General features: G+C 39.0%; 1 protein-coding gene across 2 annotated transcripts in view; it reads left to right on the forward strand.

Moving 5' to 3' along the window:
* The first annotated feature begins 555 nt into the window (after positions 1–555).
* Positions 556–19,604, forward strand: part of nlgn2b (neuroligin 2b) — an 84,825-nt gene continuing 65,776 nt past the window's right edge. For both annotated transcript variants that reach the window (XM_082158354.1, XM_082158355.1), the window contains exon 1: positions 556–1,303. The gene's annotated coding sequence lies outside the window, so the exon portion shown is untranslated. The remainder of the gene's footprint in view (positions 1,304–19,604) is intronic.

Below are 19,604 nucleotides of genomic sequence, written 5' to 3' on the forward strand. Positions count from 1 at the left end.
TTTTTTTTTTTTGAAGAGTGCTAAACTTTCTTGTCTGAGTTGCGCCCTTGGCCTCCACTGTCCTGATTTGAATTTGCATTTCCAACCTGAGGCTTATCCATTTGCCTGGTGTGAAAGGGCCATTACATTTGCAAACAAACAAACAAACAAGCCCAGCACAGATGAGAAAAAGCAATGCAAAAGTACTTTTTACTTTTCATAAAAAGTAACTAAGTAACGCATTAATTACGTTTTTAGGGAGTAATGCAATATTGTAATGCATTACTTTTAAAAGTAACTTTCCCCAACACTGGTTGGGATTGTGACTAATAGCAAAAGAACAAGTGGACCTAGTATCCAATGAATAGTTACTAGAGAAACTGAAAAAAGGTACTTTGTCAATATTGGATTACTTCGAAGACTAATTAGAAACTACCCGAGAGTAGGCCTAGTTAGTTTAGGTGATTAAATGTTAAAACGGCTTGCCATAGCTTGTGCGTGTGTAAGGGAGAGAGAGAGAGAGAGAGAGAGAGAGCGAGTGTGTAAGGGAGAGAGAGAGAAAGAGAGAGACGGACATCGGGATTCAGGACTCCCGAATCTTGACAGCTGTGCGTGAAGTGCGGAATGGATATCTGAGAGGCATATACATCCTCATTGTTCGCGAGTGGGAATAATAATAATTATTATCGTCATTATTAGATCCTTGTGAGAGAAACGAAAACGAATCATAATTGTTTGCCCACTTGCTCACACAAGAAGAGGACTCGTTTGTAAGTGAGACAGACTGAGAGCAGATGAGAAGTCGTGCCACCGGATGGTTTTTATTATTTGGTGTCTTTTGATGCACGAACGGACTCTGAAATGGGTCGCCATGACGACAGAGCGCTGAGTTAGCCGCTAATGCGTTATACGCATTTGTTTCTGTTATTGTTTTATTTTATCATTTCCCTACCTCCTTTATAGTGCTAAAATATGTGGTAACCTCGCTGTCAGAAGACACGGGTGTTGTCAGATACAAAGAAAGAAAAAGGAGGAGGAGGTGTTAAGAGGTGTTTGTTCCCCTTTCTTTTTTTCGTTTATCAATTTTCCACTACGCTCCTTCCTTTTTATGTCTTCTTTCCTTTCTTTCCGTTTTTCTTTTATTGTTTTGGGGACACTGACTGGCGCGAAGAAGGTAAATTGATGTGCGAGAGCATGCGACACATTCATGACGAATTACCTCAGAAAAAAAATACCGATGGCATAAACACCGGCTTCAGCACTGAAGTACGAATTATCACCGGGAAAGAACCGGAGACGCATCGACAACAACCCTTTCATCGCGGTAAGCACATTTCTGTTGTCTGTTATATTACATTTATGTATATTTGCATGACATTTGCGAGAAACTCGTCTGTATCGGTTTGGCGCACCGCTCACGAATGAGATATCTAATTAGAAGTGTTGGAATAGGTGCGCTTTGGTCAGGCAATACCGACTGTCATGGCCTGTTTATAAGAAATTGAGATTTTATGATTGACACACTTGGCCAATATCCGCATATGCTACTATTTTATTCTGGCATGTCTCCTCTGCTTCAAAGAAAAACGACGCGTTCATCAGATCTAGATCAAATGATCTCGACGCGACTCTGTCGCGTGGCCTTTACCGGCCATTTGCGCCTCTAATTGCATCCATCGCTCGTCCCTGTGGCAACGTGGGGATTGATTTATTTTTGCACTTGATAGATAATGGTAATGCGCCTTGAATGATGGCAAACATCCGCAACCCACAGACTTCCCATCGCCTGTTAAATGTTTAATGGCATTTACGTAAGTGTGAGATAGGATGGAGCAAAGACAACCCACCTAACCCAACTGCACTCTCACGACGCCCATGCACATATAGGTATGGAGGTGTATATTAGAAAGCCATGGCTCACATAGAGGGGCACATTTATATGCTGTGGTGGTTGGGCAGTGCTCTGTCAATGGCAGAATTCAGGACAGACAAGGAGTCCTCTGTTCTCCTGAAGGCTGAGGATATGCCTGTTCCTCAGCCCAAGTGCTGGTTTATCGGTCTAATGTCTAATATAATCTGGTGTAGATCGTTTAGTGGTTCTGTCTGCTGTCCTTGTATATGTAGCAGAGGTGAGTGTTGCTCAAAGCTTTCCGTTCTTTGCTGGAGTTCTGCTGCAGTCCCTCACGTGGATTGAGGAAAAACTAGTAGTTGATTTCAGAGCATGTGTCTATGTGGAGCATTCGGCCTTGAGCCTTCATGTGAGCTACTGTGCACATCCATCATACTGCCTTACATGAAATAAAAAGACAAAACCCTCTGGTTGGTGACCCACTCAAAAGAGGACAAAAAATCTATGGAATTAGGCTATGGCTGGCAAGAGCAAGTATTTAGGGATGGGTCTGATCTTTTGATAATTTGCGGGATTTTAGTAACATTCGATAAGTCAAAATGCTGTCAATCATTTTGACAGATAAAAATAAGCTAATAACTTTCCGGAAAGAAAGGAAAGTTTTAAAGTGTCTCAGACCAGGAGAACGTAAGTGATGATTTTGCTGGAAAATGTGTAATTCTATAAGTAATTCAATACAATATTTGTTATCATATTGTACATTTAGTTAGCTGACCATTGTGTTTTTTACATTGCAAGAGCAGAATACAAAGAAGCCACAACAAAGCACTTGGTAAAACTAATGGAACATTTGTTATATTAGTCACCAAAAAACACCATTCCAGTCAGATTGGCAGATAATGATCATTTGTTGCATAACCTCTGCTTTAACTTGGATTTTTAGGGTCTTGCATTGTTTGCTCTATTCATCCTTCCATTAGGGCACTCAATTGAATGCCCACTTCAAACCTGATTCTGAATGAGTCTTACAGTATGTTGATAGATGGATGAAGTACAGCCGGAATGCCCTGAAGTCAGGTCTTCGTTATAATGAGCGGAACAACATAGAATGCTATATACTCTACCCAGGGCTGGAGCATCTGTGATGTAAGAGGGATGGAGAAGTGCTTGTTTCAGGCTGGCCCAGGCCTCAGAACAGGTAAATAATGAAGAAAAGTGCAGTGTTAGCTTGATGTAACCCCCTCCATGTGCCCTTCTGTGCACACTGTCGTTAGTGTGTGTATGTCGTCTTGGGAAGCACTCACATGCACTGCAGCCTTATTAAACTTTAAAATTCTCTGAGCACTGGGCAAAGCTAAAAGAGATGGGTTTTAGACTTGGCCCCTTTAAAAGGGGGTTTGTGAATAAATCAGAAACATCCTTGTTGTCTTGTGTTACTGTCCGGTCCATGATGGACAGTTGTAATTTTGAGAACAGAACGATGGTTCTCGATTCAGAGTATTTTACTTATTCACTTATGCAAAAGAGTTATAATTATATTAAGAATTCATGATGATGGTTACAATGTTTCCCTTTTTTTCACTCCAAGGAACATCCAAGGTCAGCAGGTTTTTTTTTCTTTCGTTTTTTTTTTCATTCACACATGCACAACAGTATTTGTCAGACAGTACTCTGTGTCCATGCGGAATTTATTCGAAAGCTTTCATCTCCCACAAAAGACCGACCTCTGCCTAGTCTTGTAAATGCAATGTCAGTGAAGTTGTGCTAAAATACAGTTTTTATTCAACATTTAGCCTATCTCTTCGTCCTAGGACACAGCATTTGAGCATGCAATTGTCCAGATAAGCATTTCTGAATGTTTATGCATCACAAAGCGAGCGTTATAAACCATCGGTCTCCTTGAAGTGTCGCACAACCCTTCTTTTACATCTTTCAAAGTGGCCATGACCCGTGAGTTAGCAACGGTTGATTTTCTGCAGCGATGTCTGATCGCAGTACACGCTTTCTGAACTCCGATGTGTTGTTCTAAAGTTGCGATTGTGTGGCCTGATGTGCTCAGACATCTGTGTGCCATTATCTGTGTCCCAGCATGTGCAGTAAGATCCACTCACTGTAGACAGCAATGCCACAAGCAATGAATCATCGGCTGAACCTGACAGCCTCCCCCTGTCTAGATCTATATTTCAGCCTCCACACGTGATATGTGGTGCCCGTTGCCTGACAGAGTCCTGCCGTTGTTCTGAGCTGTAAATGCATTAATAAAGCTTCCGTGCTACAGGAATCTCCTCTCATAACTTTACCTGGAGCGGAAAGGTGTGTACCTGCAAGAAGGGAGCACCTCGCGTACCTTTCAGAAGAGTGCTGAGTCAGGTTTTCCTGCCTTTCCTACGTGACTGATGCAGAGGCATTTTGTTAGAGAAGCTCTGGTCTGACTTTATAGCTCTCTCAAATAATCCCTGTCCTTTAGAAGTCTGGAATCCACAGATAGACATGCTAAATGCCACATCTGTGTTCTATCTCGGATAGCAATGAAAAGGCCGGAGTGTCCACTCATCTTGAGTTTTTGCTCAGGTCTGAAAGAACCTGTAATCCGTCAGTAAGATATTTTTTTAGGATGGGTGCTGAGCTTTAAAGTTGCCTAGAACATGGCGCTCCCTCACTCTTCAGTGCGCAGCATGAATCTGAAAGGAACTGGGAGATGTCGAAAATGAAGAAAAAGGACCAGAGTAAAAAGAGAAACACACAAGTGAAGTCGGCGGTTCAGCCTGTGGTTTTCGGGGAATAACTGTTTTTTTAGATGACATGTTCAATGAACATTTTGGTGGGAAAACAGATTCATGTCACTTGGAAAAAAAGACTGATGCAGTTTTTCCCTGCTGTTCTGAAAACTGTATTTAATTATTCATTTGTTTGGAAACCCAAATCACAGCTGGGGCTACATTGCAGCTTTAGAGGAGTGATGGAGGTTCATTAGTCGTGGAAAAACTCCAAACAAACTCGCTAGTGACCAGATCAGACAGACGGACAGGCAGACAAACGGTCCGTCCTTTTCCGCCCAGTATTCCTTGATTTAGTCAGAATCCGTTCTGTTAAGCTCTCGGGTTTAGTAAAGCTTCTGTGCACTTTAAGTGTACTGCCTTCTTTCATTATCTTACCCTAATGGCATAAATCAAAGCGTTAGGAATTAATTACAGAATGTAAAATGTGTCCTATTTCAGGCACAGTAAGTTGCCCTGAAGGTGAGCATCTGGCTTTGTTGCAGTGTGTTTTTAGAGTGGAAACTGCACCAAAAAATTATGTTGAATAGTAGGAGTTTGTCAAGGGTGTATGTTTAATGACTCATCCGCCGGTACAAGAAGACTCAAGTGAACGGTGACACTCTCGAACTGATATTGACATTCTGCAGGTTCATTTCAAGCCAATTATGGACGAGGTGATGATTGTAAAATTGCGTATTGATCTTGGGTTTTAGTGTGGACCCTCCCGCCCTTGAGTGTTAAACATAGTCGAGTGCTGCCCAGTGTAATCACATCAAGAAACCTCCCCAAGATTCCTCTTCACGCTTCCTCTCTTCATTCTGAATGTTGATTGTCTTAGTGTCTCTGCAGCATGATCCGCTTCCCCCTCACCCCTCGTCTTCAATGATCGAAGATTCCCAGACTGTGCCCACCAAGCTTCGAGAGATTTAAGAGACTTTTGAAGTTTGGAAAATGGACTTGCATGCAAGACGAACTCTGTCTGTTATGGACTCAGGTTTGGGCTCATGCAAAAATGGAACTAAGATCCTCCATTTCTATTTGTGTAGATCCTGTGGAACTTTTAGGATGTAATGAGCACCAAAACTGCAAAATATATCCTTTAGCAAGTTCAGTTGTCTTCGTTTCTCTTTGCATCGCTATCAACATGAGTATTATGTGCAGCTGTCGCCTTTCTATGAGGATTAAAAGCTTGCAAAAAATTAAGGCCAGTTTTCGTTTTGTAGTTTTGTAATGCTGTTATTTTGTGTCACTCTCAATATGTTGGCAAACAACTCTTGCACTTTTCCGTTTATGCTACAGATGGAGTGAGCGCAAGCTGCTCTGGCAACTACTGTATTTTTTTTTTTTTTGAGAAAACAGGCAGTAATGACAGGTGCATTGGATGGAGTGCGAAAATATAGTAGCATTTCACTTCCAGATCAACTTGAACAACTACTTCTTATCATGCATGTCATCACACAGCAGGCGTTAATGTCTCCTGTGTTAATGTGAGAATGGAGAATAGTGGCATTATGAACCTGTATTAATAATGAATACTAACTATTGATTTTCTTCATGCTTGAGTCATTCATACTCAGAATGCATCAATTGATCAGTTAACTGACTGAGAGCTCATCATCAACTCGAGCATTGACGTTCAAATCCAGCAGAGATTTTATTTATTTAGCATGTGTTCAACTTTGCTGTGCAATATTATTTATGCATTCCCTCAGATTATATTATATGCTAAAACGATCAGTTTAAACTGATTAGAGAAATTTAATCTACAAAAGAGCTTTCGAACATGCTCTGGTGTTGATGCTGAGGAATTTGAAATGTAACTGCATTACTTCTCGTTTGACCTTTAAGTCAGGCTATAGAACTAATGGCTCCATAAATTTGTATTCAGTAAAGTGTCAATGTGCCTTGTAGACTTTGGGTTTATTTTTAACAGGCAGCTAAAATTCCATGTGTAATTGTCTAGTACCTGAACATTGTTCAGTCGTGTGTAAGAATAATTAAAATGACCATCGTATAATGCAAGAAAGGTTAAGTGACGAGAGAAAAATTGCTACTCACAGCAATGTTTTATGTTGGTGCATCTAAATGTTGCGGAAATTATAGCCCGCTGTATACAAGTAATGCAGAATGTTTTGTGACTGAAACAACATAGAAGATTTCATAACTCTCAAAGCTGGCCAGCATGGCCATAGACGTTTCAGCACCTCTTCCTCGCTGGACAGCGACAGATTTAGAGCAGGCATGTTGATGGGCCAGCTCCCGAAATTAAATGAAGCTGCCTAGTTTCTCTTGCTGCCAAAATTGCATTTGATTGCTGCACAACAAGTCATCACTTAGAGTACAGCATTAATTTTTTTCTGGTCACATTTGAAGTTCATGAACAGCGTGGCTTAAAATTGGAAATATTTCTCTGCGTTAGGTGATGTAATTTTTGGCTCTTCACTTTGACTATAAAGAATAAGTCTATACAGACTCTTGGCTTTTCAGTCCCTAATATCTTTGCTAGGAATTATGTCTCTATTTCTTGATTACATGACCAGAATCCGCCTTTTACCAAAGGTGTTTTTTTTTTTTTTATCCTTTTCTTCACTCTCTCTCTCACAACCCATTATTTTGAAAGGGAAAGACAGAATAGCTGAAGTCCCAAAAGGCTGATAGCATATCACCATGTTAGCAGAGGGATCACCCATGTACTTCAATCACTCTCATAGCTACTGCCATTAAACCAGGCGTACAGCGTGGCTGACTGACAGCCCTGTCTCTGAGGGAAACAAATCGGGCCGGGCCGGCCTCCCGACCCCCAATCAATATGCCAGCCCAGCTGGGACCAGTGCCACCAATCACTCTGTCTGGAGAGGGACGGAGACAGACAGGACGCCCGAGAACTTGACTCGTGCTGTGTTTAGTGGTAACTGTGTTGAAAGACAACATGGCTGAGAAAATGTCCAAACATCCCCTGAGGACAGGAGTGTGATGTTAAAGGCAGAAAAGTACACCGTTACAGTTCACTGAGTGATGCTCATGTACAGTGAGTTGAATTTCTCTTCCCTTTACAATGTATCTCTATTGTACACCCATAAACTAAAAGGCTAAGCAACAAAAAAAGACATGCTCTATATTGCATGTCAGTGGCTGCTGATTTTTTTTCCCCACCTTAAGTTTAAAAACACAATGTTACTGTTAAAGCGCTCATCTCTCTCCCCCTGGCCTGCTACTTGTAGCGAGTGGTGATTTATAAAGCCATGGAGAGGCCGACGTCCCCCTCCAATGGGGAGCGTCAATGCGTAATTACTTTGGAAGATGGATAGGGCCCATCCAGGCTGTCCCAGACCCTGAGTTAAATCACAGCCCCCCCTTTCCTCAGGGTTCACATACACTCACAGGAACAGCCAACATCTCAGCAACGTGCGTGGCTCTGTTTCACCTGTTTCTATTGGTTCTCACCCATACACCTTATCCTCATGCGCCTTACATCCATCTAACAAGACCAGATGCCAGAGATCAGGTTCATTTCGCCTCTGAGAGTGAGAGAGAGAGAGAGAGAGAGAGAGGGAGAGAGAATTGAACGAAATGCGAAGTAGGTGCAGAAGATAGAGCCCATGGAAGTGATGTGTAGACATAATTTTGGACACATTTAGCAATCCCCAGCTGACTGTGACAACCTCAGATGTGCAAAGAGTCAATTCATGATTATAAAGTAGCAACTTCCCTTACCAAAAAAGATACTTCAGAGAATATTATGCCATTGCCATTTGATTAACACTTTCATATATCATGGTATTTAAACAGTACTTTCTACCTTAGTAATGCAATGTGGAAGTAAGCTATTTTATGTGTGAATGTCTGAGACTTTAAACTCATTAGCTGCTATAGGTAAACTAGAGTAAGAAAGTTCAGTAAATGGTAAAACAATTTTTGCTACAAACCAGTGTCTTTATGAATATAATAATGCATTGAAATAATATGATAAGACAATACCAGTTTGCAAAATCAAGCAGCATAATGGGATGTATTTGTACAGTTAAAATAGATGGAAGTGGATGGCACTGGAAACTGGTATAACATTAAAAATAAGGTGGATAGGGTTGGGTTTTTTGATGCCAAGGACCCCCAAAATATGTTGATTCTTTAGCAATGGAAAATATAAAAGCAGTTATATGCTATATAATTTACGCATAAAACCCCAATTAAAACTTGGATGTATAACTAAAACTGTGAAAGAAGTGTTTATATTATCCTTTGTGTTTATGTATGTATGTATGTATATGTATATACAGTATATATATATTATAATATAATATCTGGAAAATCCTATCAATTAAGTTAATAATTTTATTTATTTAAATAATATTTTACTATTAATGTTTTTTCACAGAACTATAAGTATAATGAATCTCCTGATTTCTGTCTTTAGGAAAAAACAAATGGTATCAAATTGGGTGAACCGAAGTGTAAAAAAAATATTTCCTTTCCTCTCAACCCTGGATCTAGTTAGAAAACCCCTTCTGTAAGGTACCTCAAATCATTGTAGCGTCTAAAACAAGTAGTGTTACGTTTTCATGGTTTGGCAGATGCTTCAATCCACAGCGACGTGCACATTTTATCAGTATGTACTCAGGACCTTTAGCATAACAGTGCCATATTCTACCAGTTTAGCTTCAGGAACACCATACAAAAAAACGCCATTGTATGTTTTGTAATCATCACCTCTCTAACTGTACAAACTCTTCGATTTTTAAATCTGCATAATAAGCATTGAATTCATTCAAACGGAAGTGCACACAGATGGCAGCATGTGCCACTGGGGAATTTGGTCTTTTTAGCCAAAGCTCTGTCTTCTGAACTCCTCGGTTAGGGCCAGTTAGCTTGGCTAGCGGTGAAGGTTTAAGCCCTCCCTCAGAAGGCTGTGGGTGCCTCTAAACAGAAGAGAGTGGCCTCAGGAGACTGCAGCCTGGCTCTCCCCTCCCGTCTCACTTGCTTTCATGTGTCGGTTAACTCGCTGAGGTGGGAGGATCGGCGAGGGGTGCTGGCGAGAGCTGGAGCTGCTTTTTAAGCCGTGGATGTGTGTGGGGTCTACTGGGGAATTTGGCATGACTGTCTGCATGTAGTTTGGCAGGCCTATACTGTACAGGGGCTGGATTTAATGATGCCAGAGAGAGAATTTGATACAAAAGACAGAAAAATTGGAAAATCTGTGTTTGTTGGTGCATAGACAGTCGACTCTGATGCAACCAGCTTTCACCAAGAAAAAACTTTACTTGAAGCCTGAATGTATAATGTAGTATAATGCTAAATGTTATAAATGTATGCTGTCTGTCCCTCCAAAACCTGGATTAATTTTTTTTTCGATTAAAGGAATTTATGGACTTTACTCGAGGTAGACCGCATTTAATTGAATGAAAATGAAATACAAGTTTTGGAGGGACAAACGTACAGTGGGTTGTGCTGTTTTTTTTAAAATAGTGATCATGATTCTCCCATGATAGATAAATAAACAAAATAGCATGTAATTTAATTGAGGTTCTGACAAAATGTTAATTGCTGTAGTCTATTTAAAAATATTTAACTAATTTGAAATATGAAAAACAAAAAATGATTCAATGGCTCATAAAGACTTTACTTGTTTACTGTTCAGTGACAGATACTTTTTTTAACTGAACTGTCGCCACCTACTGGTGTAACAATGTAATTACATTTACATTTATTCATTTTAGCTGACGCTTTTATCCAAAGCGACTTACAATTGCTATATATGTCAGAGGTCGCACGCCTCTGGAGCAACTAGGGGTTAAGTGTCTTGCTCAGGGACACATTGGTGTCTCACAGTGGATTCGAACCTGGGTCTCTCACACCAAAGGCATGTGTCTTATCCATTGCGCCACCACCACCATTGCGCTAATTATCTTGAAGCATCTTGTTAAAATTTGAAGCATTACTGTAAGTCACTTTCAGAAAGAGAATTTTGATTGGTGCCGTAGATATCAACGTTTATATCTGATACATAAACAATTTTTCGCAGTCCTTCTGTGATTTGAATTATTATAAAAGCTATTTAAGCTATAAAGCATAAACTAATCTATTCTTCAAATGTATCCCTAATAATAGCACGTGATGTGCAGTTAGGATTTGATAATCTGTTTTATGCATGTTATAGTTAATAGCTAGCTAAAAGTTATAGCTTTACAGTTATAACAGCACATACACTGTTTTTATACCAGATAATATATATATATATATATATATATATATATATATATGCAGGTATATGCAGGTGTGTGTGTATGTATTTATATATGTATATGTATATGTGTGTATATATATATATATATAGAGAGAGAGAGAGAGAGAGAGAGAGAGAGAGAGAGAGATATATATATATGTCCTTGGTATAGAAACAGTGTATGTTTTGTTATAACTGTAAAGCTATAACTTTTAGCTAGCTATTAACTATGCACTTTGATGATGGATGGATGCACTTTTATGATGGATAGATGTACTGTGATGGACTTCAGAACATAAACAGTCATTCACTGCCATTATAAAGCTTGGAAGAGCAAGGACATTTGTTTTTTTACATAACTCTGATTGTGTTCATCTGAAAACAAGAATGTCATATACACCTAGGATGACTTGAGGGTGAGTAAATCAAGAGGTAATTTTCATTTTTTGGGTGAACTATCCCTTTAACAATTGTGAAACAAACTGGTGGTAATATAATCAATATCTCTCATTTCATCGAGAACAGCACCCACAGAGAGAGAGAGCTGCCTACTTGATAACTTTCTCCCAGTTAATGGCTCAGGTTCAGACACTATTGCCTTCACATTCTAGTGCTAGTCTTCGACACAAATTTCACGATTTGATTCGATATCAAATCAATTTGATATTGATTAACATCAACTGAATACAACATAGACTAAAAGATCGATTCTTGGGATTTACAAATCAGTATTGGTTATTCAAAATGAGAATCGATTAAAATCGAGAAATCAATCTTTTTAACCCAGCCCTATTATTTTGACATTGCAATCCTCAATACCTTTCTCGTCTACTTGCTAAAAGCGCTGCCCTAGCTACTGGATCTGCATTAACTTTCTGGCGGTGCCTAGTAACTCTCTCTTTGTTTGTGGGCATCTAAAAGAAATCAGTAACGCATTTAAAAAAAGACAAAAATGCATTAAAACATTAATATTTATAAAGTTTAATGTTTTATTTGAGGGCTAAACATCCCTCATTTATCTGAAATATAAATAAAATGCTGAAAATGTTATCTAAACAGTGACACTGTTATTCAGTGTAATGGATGACACTGTGGTGTAACATACAATTTGCATTACACCGTATGACAAAACATTACCCTGAATGACGAAACTTCTACCTAAGCTAATATTGCAGGCTAACAACTATGGAGCTAGAATTGTGTCTTTATTACATGCGATAAAATAAATGATCTGAGAGAAAAAAGAATATTTGAGAGAAAAAGTTTTCATACGAATAGCAAAAAATAATAATATTTGAGACTAAAAAAAGTTTTGAGAGAAAGTATTTTCTAATAGAACATAAAAAATATAAATGTAAAAAAAAAATATATATATTTCTGAGAAAAAAAATCTCTCTCAAAATACTTTGAAAAAACTCTCAAATATATATTTTTTGCTATCAGTGGGAAAACATTTTCTCAAAAAAAAAAAGTGTTTCTCTCAAAACGCTCTCAAAATGTCTTGCTCTCGTGTCAGGATTTTGCTTTTGCAGTGAAAATTGTGTCATGGGCGGGGCCACGTTCCTATTGGCCAGTCGGGTGAGCATCGTCTGGTCTTGGGAGTCGAACTGAATCATTACACCATTGTTCGGTTCACCGGTATAGATGCCGCCTCTGCCTTAGTTGAGCATAATACACAATATAATACACATTCATTCATGAATATGAGTGCTATTTTTTAATGTTTAATCTTCAGTGATGCTGAACTTGCTCAGCCAGCTACCCATCGAGTTGTGTGTGTCATCATCTTACCCATACGCGTAGGAGCTTCAAAATCTTACAGTCTATGTTCAAAATCTAAGTTTTGTCCCCCCCACTATTTCCCAATGTAAGATTTTGTTTTGCATTGCCTGCCTATCTCTGCCGATTTCGGAGTCTCCAAATGAATCCATTCTGCAACTTTTAAATACATAATTAAATTTTTAAAAACGAAATTATAGGCTTAAGTGCAGGGTCCGAAAGTTGGTCGTTTTGTCGCTATGGTTACACACACACACACACCGTTGGCGGTGCGCTCAAAGTCATCTGTCAGTTGTGCAGTTACCCAAAATCTCCTGAATGAAGTTAAAACCCATCATGTCACTGGATGAAATAAAATCGACTAGCAACAATACAGGAGGCCGCCTTACAAACGAGTGTGTGGAGGATATTGTCATTTCGCCGTAAGGTTTTTTATATGTTAAATAAGAGACGATCTAGGGCTGAAATGTGTTTTTTTAAATCAAGTGATCAAAGTGCTCGTTGCCGCTGCGATCAGTGGCGCGATAGTGTTTTCTCGTGTGGCTCGCGCACACGCCTACATACTGTCTTCACTCGGACGCGCGCTTCAATCCGTTGCGGATACTCTCTATTCGTTCTGGTGAAATAACAAAACATAATGCACACAAACGTGTCCCTGCTTGAAATACAACCACTGATGAACATAATCAGTTTTGATGAGTGAAAAAAACTATACGAGAAAAAAAAATATATATACAAGTGCGGACTTGAACCCAGAACCTCTGACACGCTTGGCGAAAGTTCTACCACAGGACCATTAAGATATACATTAGGGAGTCACACGAAAATTCTTGGCACTAACAACATATATCAGACTACAACGAGGACCACAATGGAAATAAGTTTGTAACTTTCTTGTGTTATCCTCGACAGTTCTGATTAATGTATAATGTTCACTGTGATGACTTCTTGTTATGCATTATATTTGGTTACTGTCTTATAAATCAAATCAAATCAAAAAGTAGGCTACATCTCATTAAACGACAACTTAAACCCCATGTAGCCTAGGCCTACTATTTAAATCGATTGCTGGACATTGTAATGTTATTGTACATATATCTGATATTGATATTGCCCCTCTGTATATTCACCAGGCCCACCTATTAATGACGTTCTGTATCCGCCAAAGGAAACGTGGAAGTTAAAATACTGAAATAAATACTGATAACATATTTTGAGCATTTAAGTGCTTTATATATATTCCCCGGAAGCCCCCTAGCATTTACTGTCCCCCGCTCTTTCTCTCAAATATTCGTTTTTCTCTCATGAAATGCTTTTTTTGCTATCAGTGTGATAACTTTTTCTCTCAAACTTTTTTTTTTTCTCTCAGATCATTTATTTTATCGCATGTAATAAAGACACAATTCTAGCTCCATAAACAACTAGCCACCTATATCAAACAGTGAACTTGGGTAATCATAATTATTCACAACATCTACTTATTTTTCTAAAAATCGAACAATAAAAGTGTTTTTTTGGCATTTCACTGAATGACACGTGTTTTGTAACTCAAGTTACCACACTATGAAAAGGTGAAATTATAAACATTTTAAGAGCAATAAACTTAGTCTCGCATAGCCAGACCTTCAGACTGACGGCAGAAGGTCTGGACTCTATCGCAGCATTTCTTGGCCAAGGACCGCCCAAGAGGACGTTTGACTGACATGTTACACAACCAATCACAGTTTGTTTTGTACCGCGTCATATTTAGGGGCGTGGCAATATAATGTTGATGTCCCTACAATAACAGACCGGCGTGCATCTAATAAATTATTCATTCAAGAACCTTGTGCAAGTTTACTGCATCAATGGAGCCGCGAACTTCACATACTTTTGAAAATACAGCGTTTAGTTGATCGTGGTAAGCGCTCATTGTCTCAGTTGTAAAAACAACGGCTTTCTTCTTCCACGAGGGGTTTTGGCGTCATGACATTTGTTTCCCGGCGGACCGAAAATAAACGCGACACTCGCGCCCCCCGGAAATCCGATAAAATTCAACCAATCAGATGACGACTTCGACATTCCTGAAGTGTTTCCAGTTAAGTGTACCATATGCATCAGACGTTTAGCCAACGTTCCGTGGGCGTGACGTCTGAGGCTGAGACTACAATAAACTTAACTTGCTGCAGCACCGCACGATCTTCAGGGTGCCCTTTGATGATGTCACAGACTGCTTAATGTCTATTGGTTGTTTATTTAATTTCAAAATGGCTTCCTGATCCTGTTACACTGAATAACCTCTGACAAACTACAGAGCTTTTCTTTGTTATACAAAGATGTTTTATTTGGTCAGCACAACTTTGATAAAGATGTAAAGGACCAATATTTTTTGATAAACCTATTTATTTTTCTAGCAATTTTTTTTACACAAATGTAAATTTCAGGATGCTAAGCCCTACTTTTTTATTTTCTATAAGGAACTTAAATCCTACCTGGACACTCTCAGTACATCCAGCAATTCCAAAGCCCTTAAAACTGTCTCACTGTGTCATTTGCATAATATTCTCCTGACTATATAATTTGTAGCTGTACTCGCAATTGTATTTACCCCTGGCATTGATTTTGTACGTTCTTAGCAATTCAAAAAAAATTCGGGATTCATATTCGGGACAAAAGTCCCCTAGTTATTTCAATACTTAAGGAAAAAAATAATACACAGTCCTTTTAATATAATACAACCAACACTTATATGAACATGCCAAGGAAGCAAATATTTTTTTTTACATGGTATTTTATACGTTAATTAAAAAATATAATAGTAAAATCAAAGTCCGGACCATTACGCTGAATAACAACTGTACACGTTGGAGCGTTATTTAACTCAAGTGTAAAATCACTTTTGTAAATTTAATTTGATGCGGACACCAAAATGGTGACGTCTCGTCTTTGACCCACCTATATATAATTTATTTATTTATTTATAAAACGGTTCTTTCTGGTTCTCGAATCTGATTGGCTGAGAGCCTTTTCCAGCCGTGCGATATTTGCGCAGTAACAGCACTCTAACCGTTTCACCATATGTATCACTCCGCTTGCGACACCTGTCAAGGGGGTCGAGCAAATCCACCATATTTTTGATAAAAACTTCTGTAGTTGTGTCACGAATTATCAGTTGAGATATAATTAATTTGTGGTATATCAAATGGGCGATCTTTGGTCTTATTAATCTATTACTTGTTTCAGAGCTAATCTATTTTGGGTAAGGGGAAAATTAAGTTTCATAACTATATTTAGGCTATATTTCACTTGAATCCTGTACTAGAGTGCTGCTTGTACTTTGACTGAATTGTTTGCTTGTGTTTATTTCCTATTGTCTTTTATAATGGCTATTGTTGTTAATTTAAAAATGGTTGTTCAATAAATATTATTCTTTATAAATAATATGCTGTATTTGGTATTGAGAAAGGATTGTGATATGGACTTCAGTGAAAGTTACATTATTACGCCATTAGATGGCAGCAAAGACAATTTATGATTGAGTCAGAACAAGGAAGTTGTCATCGGAAGCTTTCCCAAGCGGGAAGGAAGTCGACCGGAAGTTGAAGCCGGCCGCGTGCCACCATCTTGTAGCAGAACTTCACCTGCTGTTAGCATCCCATTGACTCCCATTCATTTTGGCGTCACTTTGACAGCGAATAACTTTACATCTGAGGCGTTTGAAGACTCCATTTGTCCATTATTTATTTCTAAAGAAACACGATGATGTATAAAATGCTCCATTACCTTGTAGCTTACGTTATGGCCCCGTAGAAGCAGTTTTTGTAAAAGTAGGCTAACGATTGCGTCATAACCACGCGACTCTCTGTCGCACAGTAGAGAGATTACCGTATTGACGGGAGGAGAAGCTCGCGGGCAATCGGGGGGACGTGGAGGCAAAATTACAAAATAATTAATCAGAATACCTAGCAAAAGTTTCTCCTGCTCCAAGCTCATGGACACCTCCTACTCACGATCTCCGTCTCTGCAAGATTCGGAAGGGAATGATTCAGATTTCTCTTGGCACAGCTACTAGAAGACAGACGGGTTGCTCACGTCACATCTACGTCGTCAAGCTCTGTTTGAGGCTGCGCGTCAGGAACGGAAGTCCTAAGAAATCGCTGAAAATGGGCTTCACTTGTCTCAATTGAGTTCCAATGAGATGACTCTGTCCACTTCTTATACTGTCTATGAGCTTTCCTCAGCGGACATTCAAACTGATTTTTTGGGATATAATTTTATGGACATCGACCTGAAGAATGATTGCTATATCAGATGCAGGTAAATACACTTGTTTAGTCGATCTCTCTCAAAATACCATAATACTCTACATAATACAAAAAGCATCAATGGAGCGACTCAACGTTCCTTCGTTACTAGTTCTGAAGTGAAGTTTTAGAATTAGTAACGGAGGCTTGAGCTCAACTGTCAAACTGTCAACTTGAGATTTGAATTCATGGCGGAAGGAAGTAGTTCTGCACAAAAAAGGGTTTTTGAAGACACTCCGTTTTTGTTTCTTATTTATTTACTCACGTGTGCCGTCGAACTGTTGTAAAAACGCAATATCACGCTCGTAGCCGTGCGAATCACAGCCGTGCTGATATCGCACAGCTACTCGTGTGATATTGCTCACATAAGGGATAATCCATGGCTAGCTGTGCATTAGAAGCTATTTTAATGCACGACGTGGAGGCAACGACCCGACACGAAGCCTCCACGGAGTGCATTTGAATTTAATGCACAGCTAGCCATGGATTATCCCGCGTATACCATGTTTATGTGCCAGCATTGACAAGTTAAAGCTCTCATTGATGTTCGCAGTGCTAAATTTGACTTGAAGAGATAAAATGGTGGTTATTTTCGTCAACTACGTCTCTTTAGATCCTAGCATAGAGATAAAGTAGTGCGGCATGGTTAACTTTATTTGCCTTAATTATAAAATTTACTAATGAATTAGCCTATCGAGAGAGAGAGAGATGTGCGTGTGAATTACCTGCATCTGTTCAGCAATGAAGCTGTGAGTTGAATTACTTCAAAAACAGTGATGTCACCACCACCTCCTTGCTGAATATTATAAAGCAGCGATTCAGTAGCAGCAAAGTTAATTTATTAATTAAAGTCATGGGGCAGTATTCAGTGCTCCTGAATGTTTCTGTGTGTGCGCAGCATGATCTCTGATCTCTGTGTGAGTCAGTGATATGTGTGTGTGTGTGTGTGTGTGTGCTTCAATAAAAGCAGCGCATTAATATAGAGCGGTGATTAAACTGACTTGGAACTACCTGTGCATTAAACGGTTTTATTGCACACCTTCCAGCCAAACAGAATTGTGTGTGCGTGTGTGTGTATGTGTGTGTGCAGAATATGTATACATTTTTAGGCACAATTTCCAAAATTTGTTTTGTCGGGTGATGAATATAAAGGGGGTTCCCTTCCATTTTATGTAGGCATTTCTAATTATGTAAATGGTGAGAGTATTATCCAGATTTTTTTAAACAAACTCTGACACATAAATGCACAGTACTATGAAAGCAGAGGTTGTTTCAGAGAATGAAAGAGACATCTATTCTCTCTCTCTCTCTCTCTCATACACACACACACACACACACACACACACACACACACACACACACACACACACACACACACTCACATACAACCCACACAACGAAACAGGACAGTTTGTCCTCATGTGGTGTAAAAAGGTGGGATTGAAACAAATTGGTGTAAAATGACTTAATAAACTAAAAGGCAGTGCTGTGAATAAGCCATGAGTCACAGCAGTCAGCTGTAGGGTAGGCGTTACAGACCAGACTGACTAATGGAAAACATACAGTTTTATTAACTTAACGTCCTCACTGAACTCTTTTAGCACATTAGGTAAAATTCTAAGGTGAAATTAAATTAGTAAATTGCCAAATGTATTATTAGAAACTATAAACGTAATCTGCTTTGTATTTATCTGTATGTTTTTTCTCTAAATAAAAGGAAGCTGGTTTCCATGGTGATATATTGATTGTCTGACCAAACAGGTTGAGATGTGTGTTGTTGTGGGTATTTTCTTCTCTTTTTTGTTTTTCACACCTATCTGTCTTCCCGCTGGGTCGTGTCCTGAGTCTCCTTCATTCATTTATCAATAGCTTCTCCTCCTGCTTCATTAAAGCCTTCTTTAATGACTTGTATTTGATTATTCATGAGTTTGTTTAGTTGATGGTTTTTTATCATGCTGTGACCTAGGGGGTGCATTTTGGGAAATAAACCCAAAGTGTTCAAACTGGCTTTGTGTAGAAAGGAGTACTAGCACACTGTTCTAAATATTGTATTGAGAGTATTTATATTTATATTAAATATATATCCTGCTCACATTTACACACACACAAAATAAACTGCAGTCAAACTGCCTTTTTCATGAAAGAGAGAGTAGAGCACTACTACTGACACTAGAGGATCTTTAGCGTCCTTGTTAGTGCGCCTCCCATGCTGGAAACGCCAGTTCGAATCCTGTTACATTGGTGCCGTTACATAGTTGCATTGTGGGATACATTGTTCCGCTTAGTAAGCTCTGAATACTTCAGTTTTTGTAAATGTAGTAAGTCATTCATGAATTCATACTGCACATAGTATAATGCATAGATAGTATGAGCAGTATGGTAGTATGCAGTTTCGAACACAGCCTTATCCATCTTCGTTTATCTTCTTTCTGGCCAGAAACTTGCTCTCTTGTTATTTAGGGTGTATGGAAACAGTTTAGTGTTATCACAGTTAAGCCGGACTCTGCCAGACCCGTATGAATAGCTCTGTCTTGCACATACAAAAATACTCGCACACATACTTTTTCAAAACTATTTTAGCAGGCTGAACAGAGGGAATTGTTGGATAAGGCTCTGAACTCACAAATGATGACAGTGCAATGTCTCAGAGTAATTATGGGGTCACCCTGAAATTAACACAGAAACATGAACTCCCATTCTAAAATGATTGTTCTCACGGACAGCTTAACCTCCAG

The sequence above is a fragment of the Leuciscus leuciscus genome (assembly GCF_965113295.1).
Source record: "Leuciscus leuciscus genome assembly, chromosome: 24".
Lineage (NCBI taxonomy): Eukaryota > Metazoa > Chordata > Actinopteri > Cypriniformes > Leuciscidae > Leuciscus > Leuciscus leuciscus.